Source organism: Halichoerus grypus, chromosome 3 (genome assembly GCF_964656455.1).
Source record: "Halichoerus grypus chromosome 3, mHalGry1.hap1.1, whole genome shotgun sequence".
NCBI classification, from domain to species: Eukaryota; Metazoa; Chordata; class Mammalia; order Carnivora; family Phocidae; genus Halichoerus; species Halichoerus grypus.
The window spans coordinates 199,891,743-199,910,505 of NC_135714.1; the positions used below are offsets into that span (position 1 = coordinate 199,891,743).

Below are 18,763 nucleotides of genomic sequence, written 5' to 3' on the forward strand. Positions count from 1 at the left end.
TGAGGGGTCTTGTGCAATTTAAGAATATTAAGGTGAATATCAGAAGAAACCACACACACACAAATAATCATATGTAGCCATTAGAAAGTATTAGAATTTATATGTACAAAACCTAATGTGGAGACAGGAACTTGAGAAAGGAAAGTCCCTGGGAGTATTCCACATTTCATTTATGATATAGGGCAACAAGAAAAGCATTCTATGCTGGGAAAGAGTCTGGGATTTAAAAAATACATAATATCCATCTATTAATGAGAATAGGTATTTGGCTCAAAAACCTTGAAATAAATCTACACTGGGGCCAAATCTGATGACTAACCAATGAAAGAAAAGCTAATACTTGCAAATTGGAAAGCCCAGTTTTATATGTGTAAATAAATACAGAATGACTTCAAGTTGACATTGCAAATAAAGTTAAAACCTCCAATGTTATCCATATTTTGTTCTCTTCTCCTTTGAGATATATGGAAGAATTACTTTTCTCAGCCACCTCTGCGGGTGGGGGGCAAAATATATAAGTAGTCCTAAGCAATGGTTCAGAGGCAGAAGTCAAATGTATTTTGTCCAGGCTCTAGTGTTGAATTGCCTTGCATGTTACTCTTCCCCTGCTATTCTGACCAGAGAAACATATCAAAATGGAGCCTCAGTCGTCTTGTGTTATTAAGTGTCCACGATAGACTGATTTCCTCTGATGCCCATGTTAGACATGTATGATGAGAAATAAAAGTAAACCTTTATTATTTCAGTCTACTAAAATTTGGGGGTTGGTAGTTAACACAGCAAACCCTGGCCTGTTCTGACTGATCCAGCAAACCATATTGTGTGGGGTCCTATTAATTTTACATTGTCAATGTGAATGCTTTTAGAAAAGGAGATAAAAGATTTTTACCCTTTAGAAAATATAATTCTGATTGACTGAGAGTAGCAAATGTTAGTATATATCTAAGCGCCCAATAATAGAACTAAAACACAGGCATTGATGAGTTACTACTAAATTAGTAATTCAATGTGAAATATTTCCTTATTCATTCTTGGTAGGATTATAATATCATTTCCCCTTCTTCCTGATGTTTAACAGTATTGGCTTTTGTAAATAAATAATTAAAATGGACTCTTTGGATGAAACTGCCAAACAGAGTCGCTGGCCTCCAGAGAGCAGAATGCTAAGAACGATCTCAGAAGTAACACTTAAATACAGAAGAAATAAAAATTGAAGAAAGTAATGCAGATACCCTAGATAACTCAGCATTGCTAAAGCTCATAAAATAGAAAACCCTATAGAATTCATAATTTTCAAATTTATTTTGTAAAGTTTCACTGAAGTCTTATTTTTAAGAGAGTTGAATTTATTAATCTGTATGCTTTCCAAAACAAAGAAACACAGAGTGCGCTGCTAACTTGAGGATGACGTTCCACATATTTCAAAGGTTTTGAACTTTTTTTTTTAAGATTTTATTTATTTATTTGACAGAGAGAGAGATAGAGCAGGAACACAAGCAGGGGGAGTGGGAGAGGGAGAAGTAGGCTTCCTGCTGAGCAGAGAGCCCGATGTGGGACTCGATCCCAGGACGCTGGGATCATGACCTGAGGCAGACGCTTAACAACTGAGCCACCCAGGTGCCCAAAGGTTTTGAACTTAAGCAAGAATATTTATTGAAAAATATTCTTTTCTATTTGGATTGAAGTATGAAATAATTATCTGTAAAACCAATAAGTCCAAGAGAATTGACTCAGGATGAAGCTTCTCTTATTTAACGCTGTCCATATTTTAAGCCCTGTTGATGGTTATTTTCCAACGTCCATTAGTATCCTAGAGAAGAACTGCAAATGGATTTTATGATTTAGGCCTGCGTTTCAGGAATGGTCTATTTAATGGAGAAATGAAGTGTTGAGGATTACTACCTGAACGATGCCCTCCAGATTACTGAATGTTAAAAGTTTTTGTTTAGAGGTAGATTCTGGCACTCACAAGAAGGCATTATTTTTTCTGATTGAGTACTAATGATATTGTATAAATTTATTCAAATGGAAATATAAGCCAGAAAACTCTGATTATTTAAGCCTCCTCTTTTACATACCAAAGAACTAACATCCATCCACTGGTGCATTCATTCATTCATTCATTTAGAGGCAAGTATTAACTAAGTGATAAATGAAAAATGACACACCAGGCTCAAGTGATACAGAAATCAAAAATGCGGTTCCTGCCCTAAAGGAACGCACTCTTTGGGGAATCTATCAAACAGCAAATACCAAAGTGGATGAGAGCAGGGACTCTGGAGTCCTATAGACATAACTGGATTCAAATCCCTCTCTGATTTGTCAATTACTAGTTGTGTGACTTTTGGGAAGTTTTTCCTTGTCAATGAAATGTAGATTACATTATACTCTGTTGTTCGGATTACATTAGATAATACATAATAATAGTATGTGTGCATGTATATATATAAGAAAAATCACATACTTGAATTTGATATATGGTGATGAATATGGCAATATACTTACTTTTCTTAACGTGAGAGCTGTTACAAAAGCAGGGATGATGAGGGGCACCTTACTCAGTCGGAAGCTGTGGGAATGGGGTTGGCAAGGTGCACACAGAAACTGACAGTTGGGTCAAAGCTTGAGACCCAAGGAGAACTGAGAGAGCTGAGCTGTGGAGAGAAGTCAGAGGGTATGATGTGTGCAAAGGTGCAGAGAAAGGAAACTGTGGGGCATTTAATGAACCGCAAGTGTTTAGTATAGAGAGTGTTCTTATGAAATTAGTGGGAGATAAAGCTGGAGAAATGGAAAGTGATTTGAATTTCTTTCTGAGTGATGTATCATTTATCCTAAAGAGGGTAGCCATCCAAGAAACATGAGTGAAATAATTGGACATGTAATCTTTGCTTCATACAACTAGCAAAATCAAGCCCTCTTAGTGTTTCAGAGGTGCTGAAATGAATTAGAACACAATTAACAATTCAGTATCGGAGAATTACCCTTCAATATCAACATACAAATGGAGCCTTTATATAAGTACATGTGCAATTAAGGATACACTTTTCACTTTAGGAAAATAATAGCAGAGTTTATAATACAAATTAAATATACAGTATTTATTCAGCATGTGTTTGGAGGATTAACCTGTGACCGGTACTATGCTAGAGTCTTCAGTGATAAACACAAAAGCCTATTTCCTTCTTTTTTTTTTAAGATTTTATTTATTTATTTATTTGAGAGAAAGACAGAGAAAGAGAGAGAGAGAAAGAGCTCAAGTGATCAGGGAGAGGGGCAGAGGGAGAGAGAGAATCCTCAGGCAGACTCCCCGCTGACACAGCCTCAATCTCATGACCTGAGCTGAAACCAAGAGTGGGATGTTTAACGGATAGAGCCACCCAGGTGCCCCTAAAGCCTGTTTCCTTTTTTTTTTTTTTAAAGATTTTATTTATTTATTTGACAGAGAAAGACACAGCGAGAGAGGGAAAACAAGCGGGGGAGTGGGAGAGGGAGAAGCAGGCTTCCCGCTGAGCAGGGAGCCTGATGTGGGGCTCGATCTCACAACCCTGGGATCATGACCTGAGCCGAAGGCAGACGCTTAACGGCTGAGCCACCCAGGCGCCCCTACCTGTTTCCTATTTTTAAAGAAGCTTACAGTCCGAGTGGGTGAAATAAATAAGAAAGTAATAAACACTTCATGTTACCAGTGATCTAACAGGAGTTTATGAAGTGAATTAGAGGCATGGGGAAATGAGTGACTAAAATCTCTTAGGCAAGACCAAGGTCAGAAGGACCAAAAAGGAGGCTATTGCAATGGCTGCAGTTAGATTATGATGGCTTGAACCATAACAATGGCACTGTGGATGGGGACAAGGGACAGACAGACACCAGCTGTACTGATAACTCACTGCATAAGAGCATAAGGAGGACCCCAGGTTTCACTGTAGGACCCTAGTGTAGGCAACTGGAAATCAGTGTTCAAAAGCAGAAGAGCTAAGCACAAGAATCACTGTTTGAAGAGTTTAGATTTAGAAGTCACTTTGTGTCATGCCCATCACTGACCCCTCCTTCTCACCATTCCATCTTATCCTAGCTGGGCTTCACTTTGGAAGACCCGCTTGTATGTGTGGTCTTAAGCCCATACTTCCATAAGGGATAATAGGTGATTCAAATCTTTGCTTCTTAACTTTGCTGTGGGATCTATAAAATATTTCCTTACTAATGAGATCCCATATTTGAAGTAAAACAAAATGTCAGATTTATCTGTGAAAGTGGTGTCGCACACACGGAAGACTACAATAAAGGCATCAGAATACTGTGGGAGTTGAAGGCACCGTACGAGAGACCTGAGGTTTCTCTCCCAAATTCGGAAGTGCCCTCAGGTGGACATCCTCCACTGTGGATTTCAGTGGGATCTGTCTGTCATCACAGTTACCTTGTGGCTGCTGAAAGTCTGGTGATTTCTTTTTTGGGTGGAAAGTTTATCCCACTCAAAGACAAATGGGCAGTGACATTTCTTCCCAATTGGAAGTGTATAAGCTCAGTGTGAACAGCTGTTGGAACAACTGTGGGTGAAAATTTTGCTTGATAGGAAACAGCCTTGATGAGCACACATGGTCACACTGCCTTCAGACTATAGGCCCATCTGTTCGGCTGGCTGAGCACCCGCTCACTTGCTAGTCAGACTTTAGGACATACAACGCCTCAGTCAGCGAGTTCCGGTTCCTCTCCTGCCACAGCACTGCCCCCTGGATGTTAGATGCTCCTTTACCACCGGTAAGTGGCAAATGGTTGCATCAGATTTCAATCCCTCTTCTTACTAGCTCATCAAAAAATAAAAAAATAAATAAAAATAAAAATTTTACGGAAGGCATATAGTATAGAAAGCCAGAATATATTCAATCTGTTACTGGCTTTTATTTTTCCGGTTTCTTCTATTCCCTCCAAGGATGAGAGAGGGTCAGCAGAGCATGCCATGATCACTTATATCAATCACTGCATGTTGATGCTTATTTGGTTTTCATAAGGAATAATTTCCTGACAGGTTCCCCCTTTTCACAAAGAAAATCAAATAAAATACACGATAGGAGTAGGGAAACTTTTATTTTCTTATTATTTTTCACTTTTTGTTTCCTTGGTCTTTTATTTCTATTTCTTCTTTCTCAACCCTTTTGACCCTCTTCTTTACTTTTTTCATAACCTTACGATTCCAGTTTACTTTTCCCATCCACTGTACTGGACCTAGCCATGCGTTGTAGGTCCCTAACCTTCTTCAGTTTCCTGTGGAGCCTGCAGTCTCTCCACACTGTGTGTTCCTCTAATGATTTCCTTCTTTCTTAATTGAGTCTCCAGTTTGCCTTGTCACTGATCCCTGTTCATCTTCCAGAAGTTTGAATTCTTGATGGTCTCAGTCCTTTTGCAAGCAGTCTCCTTTTAGTTGATCACTTTCTACTAACTCAGAGAGAAACAATGGTATATTCTCTTATAATTCTTTTCTTCTATTCTTCTGATTAGCTGAGTTCCATCTGACACTCAGGATAGGGAATAAGGCTCAAAGGGAACTTAACTCTAAACAAGTAAATTTCTCTGCAGAAACACATTAATGTGCTCTCCATAAACCCATTTGCCTGAGAGGCTGGTCTATGTAAATCTCTGTCATTTGGGGTCTGTGAGCATCACAGGAACCTCAGGCCAGAAATGCCAAGTTTCAGAAATTTATAACATGTAAGATGAAGTGTGAGCATAAGGTGAGCTTATATTCATTACTTTTCTTTTCCCCTTCTTTCTGGCTGTGTGTCCTCTTTCCCTTCCATCCCACACCAGGGTGGCAAAATCAAGAGATGGGGCACTTCTGAGGGACAGTGAATGTAAATATGGAACAAAAATTGTCACCTCCCTGTCTTGTGCAAACAGCAAATCACCCTGGCTTCACAGAAACTTACGTAGATTGTGTAATTGTGTTTGTTGTTGTTACAGCTTTTCAATTAAAGAAGTAGGTAGCAAAACTTAATATATTGCATTCACTGCTTCAATAACTGCTTATCAAGTAGACAAATTTGTGAAAGGTAATGTTCTAGCCACCGGGAAAAGGTGAGCAAAACTTTAGAAATGATGTGTCAGAAAATGCAATTAAAGTTACATTCCTGTTTAACCAACATATTAAGTTTAATAAATCCCTTAAATGCCAAATATTGAAAGTGTTATTATATTTAGAAATAATTAAGCCCTACTAAGAATAAAAATACTTAATTTTAAAAATTAATTATTTTAAACATTGAGGTATAAGTGACATATAATGATTATACAAGTTTAAGGTATATGATGTATTGAATTCATACATTTATAGATTGCAATAGAATTACCACTGTATCTTTAGCTAGTATCTCTATCATATCACATAATTAGCATTTCTTTTTTTGTGGTGAGAAAATTTAAGATCTAGTCTCTTTGAACTCCTGTTCGAAGTTTACAATGCAGTATTATTGACTGTAATCACTGCTGTGCATTTGCTCTCAGAACTTACTCATCTTCTAACTCCAAGTTTGTATCCTTAGACAACATCTCCCCAATTCCCCCAGTCCCCAGGCCCCTGGTACCTCTGTTCTACTCTCTGTTTCTACAAGTTCAGCTTTTTTAGTCTCCACATGTAAATGATACATTACAGTATTTGTCTTTTGCTGTCTGGCTTCTTAATGAGAATTAAGCTTACTGCCATCATGGTCCATCCATGTTGTTGCAAATAGCAGGATTTCCTTCTATTTTTATGGCTAAATAATATTCCATTACATATATTTATATACATACACACCGAAACTTCTTTATCCATTTATCTGACACTTAGGTTCCTTCCATATCTTGGTTATTGTGAATAACGCTATAATAAACACGGGAATATATATATCACCTTGTAAACCTGCTTTCATTTTCTTTGGGTATATGCCAAGAAGTGGGATGGCTGGGTAATACTGTAGTTGTATTAAAAAGTCTTAATAGTTTTGAGAGCTAACTATTGGTGCTAGGCTCAGAATAATACAATGAGGTGAGTTGCTATATTAAATACCATTTTGAAGGAAATTGGAACTCAGGAAAGTGAAGTGGCTTGCCCATGGCTAGTAAGGGATTGGGAAAGCAGTCTTGACATAGCCATGTAATTTCTATACTTTTGTTTTGGTAATATAAAGGGATTTTCTTTTTATCTAGTTTTGGTCACTCTGGGTACAGAAAAATCTTAGTCTGTGCTAATGTAAGTATTAAAATTCAATTTAAATCATTGTCATTATAATGTGAAATGGTCCCTTGATTATGTTCTACAAGATGTTGACTGCTTTAATACTTCATTTGGGAATTGCTCCAGACATCTTTCTTCCCATTGCAAATGCTCTTTTGGCAAACTGTCTGTTCCAGCAAACTTAAGAGCATTTTAAACCTATTTTAGTGAGAAGAATTTCCTTAAGATGACCTGAACTGAGAGCTAGTTCAGATAGAAAGCTGAACCCTATGACAATTCTTATAAAATTGCATTAAGTGCTATAGTCCAAGACATTCTATCTCTTTTGCAGAATCTGCTGATCTAAGTTTCTTCTTCTCTATTCCCATCCCCATATCTAGCCTAAAGAATTAATAGCTTTGTCTCACTTAAAAGCATTCAGAGCCATCTATCACCAACATGAAAGACTGTTTAGAATCCCCAAGATTTCTGCATTATGATAGGATTAAGTAGGTTAGACATTCAAGTTTGACATTATATATTAACATTTTGCCATTTGGCATTATTCTAGTTTATTTTATTGACAATAAGCATACCAAGTAGATCAAAAAGTAAACAATTTAGATAGCATCACTATTTTGGTCACATTATACCAAATATTGTGTCCTTTGTGAAAACACTTAAAGGAGAGAATTTGCAGTATTCATCCCATTCATGAGCATCATTTAATTTGATTTTAAATTAGTGCAAGTTATTTATATTTTTTCATCAAATCTTGATGTCCTATTCTATTCATTTGGTCATTATCACATATACCCAAATGCAAGTAAATGACATGGAGAGAGAACTGTATTGATGGCAGTGGGTTATGTTTGGAATCACAGAATATGTTAAGAGGACCATGCTGGAGGGTATAGTATAGAGTATGTTGATTAACAAGTCCCAATGTGCATATAACGTTTCATTGATTCTTTGTTCATAACAGAGTCATACCGTTTTTACATCACTATTTCGCAGAACAAGGTAAAACACAAGTATGTAGTCATTAAACGATGTCAATTCATATAAAAAGCCCAAACTTCCATATTTTTTGAAGTTAGTGTCAGGCAGAGAACCCAGGTCCACATATTTTTCCAGAATGAAAATAGTACCACCTCATCTGAAATGCAGAGCATGACTCTTTATATAAGCCCTCAAACTTAATAAAAAACAACATCCTTCTGCCTATGTTATGAAGATCTCCAAAGAATTATTATATGTAATCAAACACATGATACACAAATCTTCTTTAATATAATTAATTATATGCATACATAACATATGTGCAATATATGTATGTGCAATATAAAATAATATATATGCATACATATGTGTGATAGATGTGAAATGATATATTCATAATATTTGTCTTAATGTTGCTGTGAATTTATGCTCTTTGGTAAATTCTAAAAGTTATAAAAGCTCTTTTCATAATATTTATACTTGTGTACTTGTGTGTAAAATTTAATAGATGATCTCTGCAGAGATCTAATGACTTAAATTATATCCCTGTTGCCTTCAAACAAAGTAAAACTTCCAGAACGGTATTTTTAAAATGTAGGACCCCCATCCCTTCAGATTTGAAAGACCTGAAATATTTATACAGTATTTTCTGTGCATCTTATAAGTTAGAATATGAAAGTATTTGGTGTGCTTTAATATATACCAAACAAAATATGGCAATCCTCCTATTTTCAAGCTAAAAATTGTTAGGCAGGAGCTTGTGGAAAGAACAAAATGAGTTTGAGAGAAAGGGTCACTTTGAGAGTGTGAGGTTGTTAAGAAGCTGATGGGAAAAGGACAAGAGCTGAACTGTATTGATGTTACTTAGGTGACAATGGTTGGAGGTTGACAATGTGAAGATGAACAGGAAGATCAAGGCAAGAGGTAACATTGCTTATTTGGAATGCAAAATTGGTGGCTACCTAAACAACTGCTAGATAAATCAACATGAAAACATTCTTCCCAAGAATATAAAAGTTAGAACAAGAGGCTTTTATGAAAGGAAATGCCAATGGTTCTTCTGGATAATAAGACCTTCTGTTAAATTTCACTTCATTTAGTTTAGCTGAAGTACAGAATTTAGGGATGTCAGGTATGCCCATTCTGAATTTCTTCTGAAAACAAACTTGTGGAAAAAAACAACTATGAAGAAGTATGATATCAGTATTCAGTATACACTAAACTAGCTTCTTGCCTGGGCGGTCGGCAGAACGGTTGTCATCATTCTTGTATTTGTTTTTATATGATTCACACGTGGTTTCTGAGAATACACACACGCAAGCACACACATATCTGAGGTTTCTAGACAAAGTGCATTTTTTAAAAACGTCATAAAACAATTATTTTCTATAAAAAGAGGTAGATTGATAAGATATTTGATGTTTAAACCCTTTTAAGTAAAATTCAACTTTACCTATTAGGTTTTCTACTTTCAAAAAACTCAAAGCAAAAACATCATCCAGATAAGTGTTCTTCTAATAGCTCCACAGGGAGTAAGATACTGTATTTAATGTATGCATAAAATCACTAAGCTACAAAGTCAGTTAGTAAAATGCTTCAACACTTCTACTACTAACTGTAGAGATGGCTTCTCAGTCACTAAACCATTTTTTTTTTTTAATGTTAACAGTTTCAGAGGAGCTTTGGGATATCCATAGAATTTTTATTGTATTTTCTGTTTGCTAAAAATTCAACTTTCAGGGCATTCATGAATGGATCATGTAAGCTCTTAACAATTGTTATAATAATAACATGTTTCCTCCTATTGGGTATTTAGCTCAGGTCTTGTTTATTTGTTTTATTGTTACTAGCAGGGGAGACTGGTAGAGGTCAATATCCCTTGCAAACCCAGAGAATAGATGCACATTGCTTGAGGAACACTATTGTAAGCCAAGCTTGGCCTGCTTAATCAAGTATGTTAAAAAGCTGGTAACTGGCCTGCAAAAGTCTAATTAAATTATGAATACCGTCTCTTCCATACTGTTTCCATTGTTAGAGTAGCAGTGTGGCACGGAGGAAAGTATGTAGGCTTTGGATTTAGTAAATCCTGAACTTAAAAGTAGGCAAATCAGCCTTGATGAGCCTCAATGTTTTCAGCTGTTAAATGGGGATATGAATACCTTGTTCATGGCTTCTTTTCAATGAATTAAATGAGATAATGGATGTACAATGCTTGGCGTACCAACGTGCCTGAAAACTATCAGTGTACCTTATTACCTTTTTAACCTGAATCATTCAAAGTAAAGCAGAGGCTTGATTTTTGTTTGCATATCCCTGCTCATCTTTGTAATCCTGGAGGCTAAGCATCTTCATAAAATACTAACTACCCCCAAAACTTATGCCATAAAATTTGGATTTATTTTATGTAAGATTCCTTTATGTAGTCAAGCATGAAAGTGACAAGTGCTTTGATGACCTCTTCCCATTTAATTCCTCAGACACAGAAACCAAAAAATTCACAACCATATTATGTTAATGATCACAGTTTCAAAATGCCCTAGAACCACAATAAATAACCTATGACTTCCATAACCATTTTGTGACTCATTGTTCATAACCAAAGGACCTCCCTGACATTTATATACTCTGTTAAACCACCCATATCTGTGTAAAAATTTTAAAAAAGCATTAGCAGGTATGTTTTATACTAATCAGAGCAAGGCTATTCAAGCTTATGACCCAAAGCATGTTGAAAGACTCAGTTCTTAGCACAGGCTGTCCTTCAATTATGAAGAAACCTGCCTATTACTGCCCATTAATTAAGTATAAAATTATGAACTCTCTATATATATCTGCGTCCTGACACTGCAAATGGCATTAGTTGAAATATTATTTTTATATTCTTTAACAACTTAATACATTTAAGGGTGGCATAAATGTCTCTTGACTATCTTTTTTTTTTTTTTTTCTGATAGATGCTGTCATTTAATTGCATTCAGAGGTTAATGAACTATAATCATGTGACTCTTTAACCTTCTGAGGCTTGCAGCGTAAGCATCCATGAAGAGAAAATGCACCTTAGGCTTTCAGGAAGGATGGAGAGTATACATCCTCCATCAAGGCCCTCTGTTAAGGAGAGAGAGCCATAACAAGGGCAGGAATTGCATTCCAATCAGATAGTTTTAGGCTCTTAGTTCTCAAAGTTACCTGATCTTTTGAATTCATTATTAAAATACAAGGAAGCTCCAGGAGGGCTAACACCATAATCTGTTATCAGACCACAACCTGAGTCAGCATTTGAGCACCAGGCCGATCAGAAATACGCACTGCTAGACAGAATAGGGCATTACTACAGAAAAGTGGGAGTAAGACAAAAATATTCCTACTAACCTTCTTGAATCTGCTTCTTTGAATTTGTTCCGATTGTACCCCTGTGAAATAACAAAAGTGGAAATAATTCAGTTTATAGATGATTATAGGGCTTCCCCCTCCACGAGAAACTTAAGTTGAATGACAATAATGTTAACATTGTGATATTATAAAAACTATAACTAATTTTATTTTATTTTATTTTTTAATTTATTTATTTGACAGAGAGAGAGAGATAGCGAGAGCAGGAACACAAGCAGGGTGGGGGGGGAGAGGGAGAAGCAGGCTTCCTGCCGAGCAGGGAGCCCGATTTGGGACTCGATTCCAGGACCCTGGGATCATGACCTGAGCCGAAGGCAGACGCTTAATGACTGAGCCACCCAGGCGCCCAAAAACTATAACTAATTTTAAATATATCTCAAATGCTGGAAAGCATTACAGATCATTAACCAATGGAGGTGTTTGTATATTAGTCGACATAAATTTGACTAGAGTCCTATCTTGCTAACATCCTTGGGAGAAATCTCAACCATCTGATAATAATAATCTATCTCTCACAGAAATGTCTTCTAGAAAAGTGAGAAACATTGCAAACTAAAAACAATGGACTACCTGATGATGGCAAGTTGAAATTAAAGGCTAATGTCAAGTTACAGAAGATACGAACAGTAATGTAATGGAAGCATAAAACAAATGGCGGTTTAAGGGGACAAAATATAGTGACAGCAGGACTCTGCTGGCTCATACCAGAAGAAAAGAAGCAATGCCCAGAGATATCGTCAGAGACTGTGGAGTGAAGCTGAGATTTTCACAGGGCACATACTGCCTTGCCCTTGAGTAAAGAGAAAGTTGCCATGGCTATAGGTCAGTATAAATGCAATTTACAAAATAAAATCTGTATGTTCAATTAGCATCATGCTCATAGTAGAACTTCAAAATAGCAAACTAAGTTTACAGGCGTTTTGGCATGTTCATATACTGACATCTTGAAAATCTGCCTTAATTATGCCTCTAAGTCGTGCAGGGAAAGGAGGAAACTGAGGAAATGTGGATAAGGCGGTCAACAAGAACCCACCCCCAAATTAGAAAGCACTGAACTCCAGTGTTAACTAAAGCACCCGTCCCCAAACATCAGTATAAGCCCAGCTACCTGCTAACAATCACCTAGAGAGCTTGTCAATTAAATTTCTTATTTATCTAGTCTAATGAGAGATCAAATAATCTGCTTCTTCGCAAAGTTCCCGAGGACATTCTGACATACAGAGGAATTGGAACCATTAACCCAACCTTTCCAGAAGTGACCAGCCAGAGCCAGCTCTAGCTGCAGGGAGGTCTCTGCAGTTCTCTGGCTGGTTTTTCACACTTAACAGCAAGGGACTCTTGTCATTCCTCAACCTGCACATTGGGAAGCAGAAGGGACCCCAAAGCACAGATTCAAAGGCCCCTCAGAATTTGCCCCAGCACCTTCTCATCCATTAAAAACAGCAGAAAACATTTCCCTGATCTGGTATCTCCCATTTCCTGGTCCCTGAAGAAGTAGGGAAATCAAGTCCACGGTGGTGCGCTTTTTGTAATTTGCTCATGGACCTGAAGGCTTTCTGCTCCTACTTACAGTTGCATAAAATTCATTGGTTTTGAAAAGAAGGGGAAAAAAAGGAAGGGGAGAGATTTATTTTCAAAGATGCTCCAGAATTTAGTTAGAGGAGAATGATGATTATGAATAAAAGAACGTCCTAGAACTCCTTGTTCTTGGCAATAAGATATGATACCGTAAAGATGGTCTTTCTTTTCAGAGCCTTCAGTAAGTGTGACTGAAGAAACTCATGTGTAAGACATCCACCCTGCAGGCTGTCTTAACTTGATAACTCTTAAATAGTTGATTTGATTGACAAAGCATGCATGTACCATTTAAATCTGTATTCCCCCACAGGATTATTCAAACTCGATTTTTAGTCTTCTTTCAAATAATGAAATAATAATGAGTTTCATTATATTTAAGAAATGACTTACATATAGAAACATACTACATTGACTAATGTCAATGTGGCCAGGGTAGAAATATTAAGTAGAAACTACTAGATTAAGAATAATCAGTAAGGAATTGATAAGAAAGTGCATCTTATAGGATCCTCAATGGAAAAAGAAGAGGTGAGAAACTAGAAGAGTGAGAAATTATGCGGTGAATGGAAATAGACTCTTATTTCTGGTCTAGTAATGATTCTGTTTTTTCTGGTCTAGGAATTTATTTTGAAAAAAATAAGTGAGAGAATGTTCTGGCTAATCATTAACATCATCATCATAAATAGCTTTAAATCTTAGAGGCTTAAAAAAACAATGATTTATTTCTCTCTCTTACCACATGTCCTTTATGGGTGAGCTGAAACTCCCTTCAGTACTGCTCTTACTCAGGACAATAGAATATTTACTCTAGAGAGTGTTGCTGGTAATTATAACAGAGAAAAAGAGAGGGCACAGCAAATTGTGCACTAAGAGTGTCCAACCTGAAATAATAGAATTCAGCTAATGTTTCACTCATCAAAGCAACTTCAAGTTGGCTAGGAAGTATAATGTGAACCGTGTGTCCAAAAGGGAGGAAAATAAAATATTTAGTGAACAACAGTAATCACTTTAATCGCCTGCCCTCTGGTCACTAAATATTTGAGTTCCTCTCCCTCTAAAACATATACTGATTCACTTCCCAAGCAAAGTCTCATAAAGTCATAGCTCTATTTCAATGTCCATGATCTCCCAGTGATGCTAAGTGTCCTGACATGTCTTTTCCTTGTCTGGAGATCTATTCACAACAAGTCATCATCTAGCACCAAACCCCCAACTGCCAACCCCAATATGCAATGGTAGTACGGACAGATCACTATCATTATCAGGAAAGGTGATAAACGGTGAACAGTGAAGTCAATGTCTATAGAAATTCTGAAATCATTCTGATGAAGGATAGCTGGAAGAAAGGCATGCAGGGACAAGGCTCCCCCCGACCCCACACCGCCCTAAGAGGAAAGCACCCTTAAAAGGATTTTACACCACTTTCCCACATGGTAGATAGATAACAAAAACCCGATTAGATGCATGGAGGGTTATTCAGATTAAAACAGCTTACCAACAAGCCCATATAAACTCCTAGACTTAGAAACTCTGGTGGCAACCCTCTCGGGTCCCCTCCCTCTTTGGGAGCTTTGTACTATCTGTACTTTACTGTACTCTTAATAAACTTTGCTTTGCTGCCCACCACTCTTCGGCTGGTCTGCTGCCTCTTCATTCTCCGAAGCGGCGTGACCAAGAACCAGGGGCACCGAAGGAAAAGAAATCCTGTTACAATGCTAGGAAAGTCATGAGGACCCTTAGGCTGGAAGAGTGGAGAATGTTGTTTAGAATGTAATTCTGGTTCCTAGAAGGGTCCCCAGCCCCGCCTAACTTTTCTCCACTGGCTCTCGGTTACTCTTCTGTTTATTTATTTTTAGATTATCCTTCTCAGTCACGTCTGAATTGGAAGTGAGACTGGGATGCTATGTCCTCGCTGGAGGCTGAGCAACTTCCTCAGTGGGATGCCCAGCCTCCCAGAAAGTTAGGACCAAGGGTCATTTTAATCCTTTGACAGGAACAGATTATTTTGTCCATGCTCATGATTTCTCCCACAGTACACTCTCTTAAAAGCCTAGCAGTTTTTAAAATGTTTGCCTTGGTTGGTTACATGTGCCAACAGCCACATCCAGAATTCTTTCTAGACATATTTCTTAGATTTACAATATTTGCTTCCTGCCCCCATGCTTTATCTGCCTCAACTTAATTACAAGCCTTGGGCCAATCAGGCTGAGGTGGGAGATACATACCTTTAATCTCTTTTCCCTGAGCTATTTTATTCAATTGAAAGGATTTACTGTGTGCTACCTTAATCCATTCAAAGGTTTTTAATAATGGGAATAAACAGCTTTAGCCTTGATTGGATCCTCGCCTCAAGGCTAAGTTTTGATCAGATTTTGCTGCTCAAAGGAATTTTTTTCAACCCATGTCCCTGAATTTGGAGATTCTATTTTGTTTTGTCACAGCTTTCCACTGAGTATTATTAATGATCATGGAAATATTAAGAGTTATTCTAAAGAATACCTTGGATTCTAGCCATAGAACTCCCTACCCATTTTGTATAGTAGGACCCAACTTCCCGTTACTAATAAGGATCAATCTCTGCTCATCTGTTTAGTAGTAAGAAGAGTTTAAAATGGCCAGAAAGCAGTCTTAGCTTCTACATCAATGGAACTATGGCTTTATCTCTTGTGGAAGGTTTTCTCTCTTGGGATTAGTACCCCTAAACCTTCCATGCCCAAGGTTGTGGGACAGGAAGCAAGTATTTTCTAAATTCCTCAGTCAGAACAATGTTGCATGAAGTAGCACAATGGGGAATTCTTTAAAGGGGTCAAGATGCTAGTAGAAGCCATGCAGACAAAAAAAAACAAATCTCTATCTGTGATATGTACCTATTCTCATGAGGACAACTTGCTGCCCTTCCATAATGGAAGGAAGCCAATGTAATCAATTTGCCACCAGATGGCTAGATAGTAACCTGTCTCTCCAGATCACTCCAAGAAATGGTGCCATGCTGATGGCTTGGTGTTGACATCTACTGTTGGTAGGTAGGGCATTCAGCATCATCAATGGCTGTATCCGTATCAGCCATGAAGAGGAGAATTTTATGTTGTTGAGCCTATTTACAGCCTTCATTGAGCATCATTGCTTTCTAGAGAGAGAGGGGTTACCAGATATCACAAAATGAGTTTTGTTGGTCATCTGATTATTGAGAACATCCTCTACAGTGGATTTCCCTTATTAGGCATTGATATAACACACAGATGTCTTATACTCTATGTGTCCATTCCAAGAGACACACCCTTTGAAAGGTTGATCACCACCAATCTGATCCTTTTCAATTGGCCATACCATTATCTAATGTTCATTATTTAGTTTAAATTCATACCTCAAATTATTTCTCCTACAAAACAACATGGACAACCAGATATATGCCCCAACTTATTCCTACTGGGAAAATTTCATTTCACCGCCATCTGTCAAGGATATTTTTGAATGAGCTATGATATAATATATCCACTTCTACCCAATAACTTATGCAGATCCAGCAAAAACAAACAAACAAATAAACAAAGAACCCTACCCAACTATGCCTGAATTATTTTCTTCTTCAGAAAACTGTCAAACTGAGGAATTTTCCACCAAGTTTCAGATGTGAGCTGAGGAAAACACCACAAAGCAGCAGGAGGAGGACTGGGACACCTGAACATGCAATTTTCACTTATTTTCTGGACCTGCTTGGGAATGTCTCATACAGAGCTTTTCTGTTTAGTACTGGAATGCTGATGCTTGCGCTCAGCCTTATGACTTGCTGGGACAGATAATATCCAGCAGGGAGCCTAGTAGATATTGCTTGATCTAAATCATCCACCAAGAATCTAACATGGTGGACAAATATCTACCAGGATCATCATAGAGGTAATTCACAACCTTTCACCCACTTCCTAGAATTGTGCCAGTTCATGAACCCAGAGTCATTGATCAAAAGGGAAACTGTCTCCCTTTGAGGAGGGATCCCACAACACACCTCAAATACATGCTTTAAATTTTCTTCTATCCCTTCACTAGAGGGAAAATAGACATTTACCAGGGTAACTGTGAACTAGTAAGTAGTAAATACCTAGATTTGCCAAGAGTTTCTCAACACTGGCTTTGAGTTTACATTAATCCCTGATGATCAGTGCATCACCAAGCTCCACTTGTCGTAAGGGGTGGGAAGAGACTGGTGACTTCGGAAGTCAGGTGGCAAGTGCAGTTTGGGGCAGAAGTCATTGTACAGTGGGTTCTGTGAGCCCAAGGAAACACTGTATTGTTCTTCCCAGGTTCAGAATGGGCTTGGAAGAGATACACTCAGCACCTGACAGAATTCCCACATTGTCTCCTTGTCATGTAGAGGAAGGGCTATCTTTGAAGCAATGGAAGGTTTTATTGACTCCAGGGAAAAGGGAGAAGTGGAAGAATTCGTTTTTTCAGAGTCCAATAAAAACTGAAACCATGTAATAGGGGCCAGTGCAGGGAGAGAACAAAGCACGGAGGGAGCAGAGTTCCTGCCCTCTGGACTCCTGCAGGGGTGCCTCTGATTGTGAGTGCCAACCAGAGCTAGCCAGTAATGGAGCCTGGTTCATGCAGTCTTACAGTGCTTACCTCCAAGGGCGCAGAAGAAGGTAAAGAATGATAGAAAATGGGCAGGGTTGGAAAAAGAAAATAATTAACCAAACTACCACAGGCATTTATTCCTGTCATTGAAGAAAAAAGCGGGAACAGAATTTTCTCGAACAGGTGTTTTTATCGGAGAAAGAAAGACATGTTAAATAAGTATTGTGAATGTTGACAATTAATATGGGATTTCCTGAAAGAGGAAGAAAAGGATTTATTTTTAAAAAACAAACTTAACATTAATTAAACAGAAATAAACCAACTTCGTATTATTTTAGAGATTATGTAGTTTGAGGTTAGAGCATATAAAAAGTATTCTTGGATCAAGTACTACAAAACTATGGATTGTAGCTGAACAGAGAACTTTTGCTTTCCTTTGATTTTGTTCTTAGAAACTTACTGAACACAATGAAAACTGTGTACAATATATATCAGATGTATGAGTAGCATATCTTCTTTTTAAATAGATTTATCCATTCATCAGGCCTGTAGACGGTGTGTCTTGTGTGAGTGCTTGTGTGTTTACATGAGTTTTATTTAATCATCCCTAAGTGAGGGAACTATTTCATTCTGAATTTTGCACTATGATCTGGGGACTAAATTTTAGAAAATGCCCTCCATCTCTTATTTCTCCTGATTTGCCTTGTGAAGTTTTAAAGGCACTTCTGATTTATTTTAGACAGCTTATAGAAACCTGCCCACAATTCCACTTTGGCCAAAGTTTTGATTTGAAAAATCTAATGATACAAGTTTTTGCTTGGGTATAGTGTTTTGCTCTCCTTGGTTGGACTTAGCTAGTAACTTTTAAATTAAATTTTTCTTGGTCTACTCTGTTATAAAACAGAAAAGGTAATACCCCAAGGAGAGATTCTTGCTTTTTATCAAACAGAGGAGCTACTTCTAGTTTATTTAATTTGCTTTTTTTTTTTTTTTTAAATTATGGCTACCTTTTCCTTCTCTATTACAGCTCTCTTT

General features: G+C 37.5%; 1 long non-coding RNA gene across 1 annotated transcript in view; it reads right to left on the reverse strand.

Annotated features, from left to right (window-relative positions):
* Positions 1 to 18,763, reverse strand: part of LOC118554419 (uncharacterized) — a 302,650-nt gene that overhangs the window by 12,078 nt on the left and 271,809 nt on the right. Inside the window, exon 4 of the long non-coding RNA XR_013446675.1 lies at positions 11,558 to 11,598. This is a non-coding gene — a long non-coding RNA (uncharacterized LOC118554419). The remainder of the gene's footprint in view (positions 1 to 11,557; positions 11,599 to 18,763) is intronic.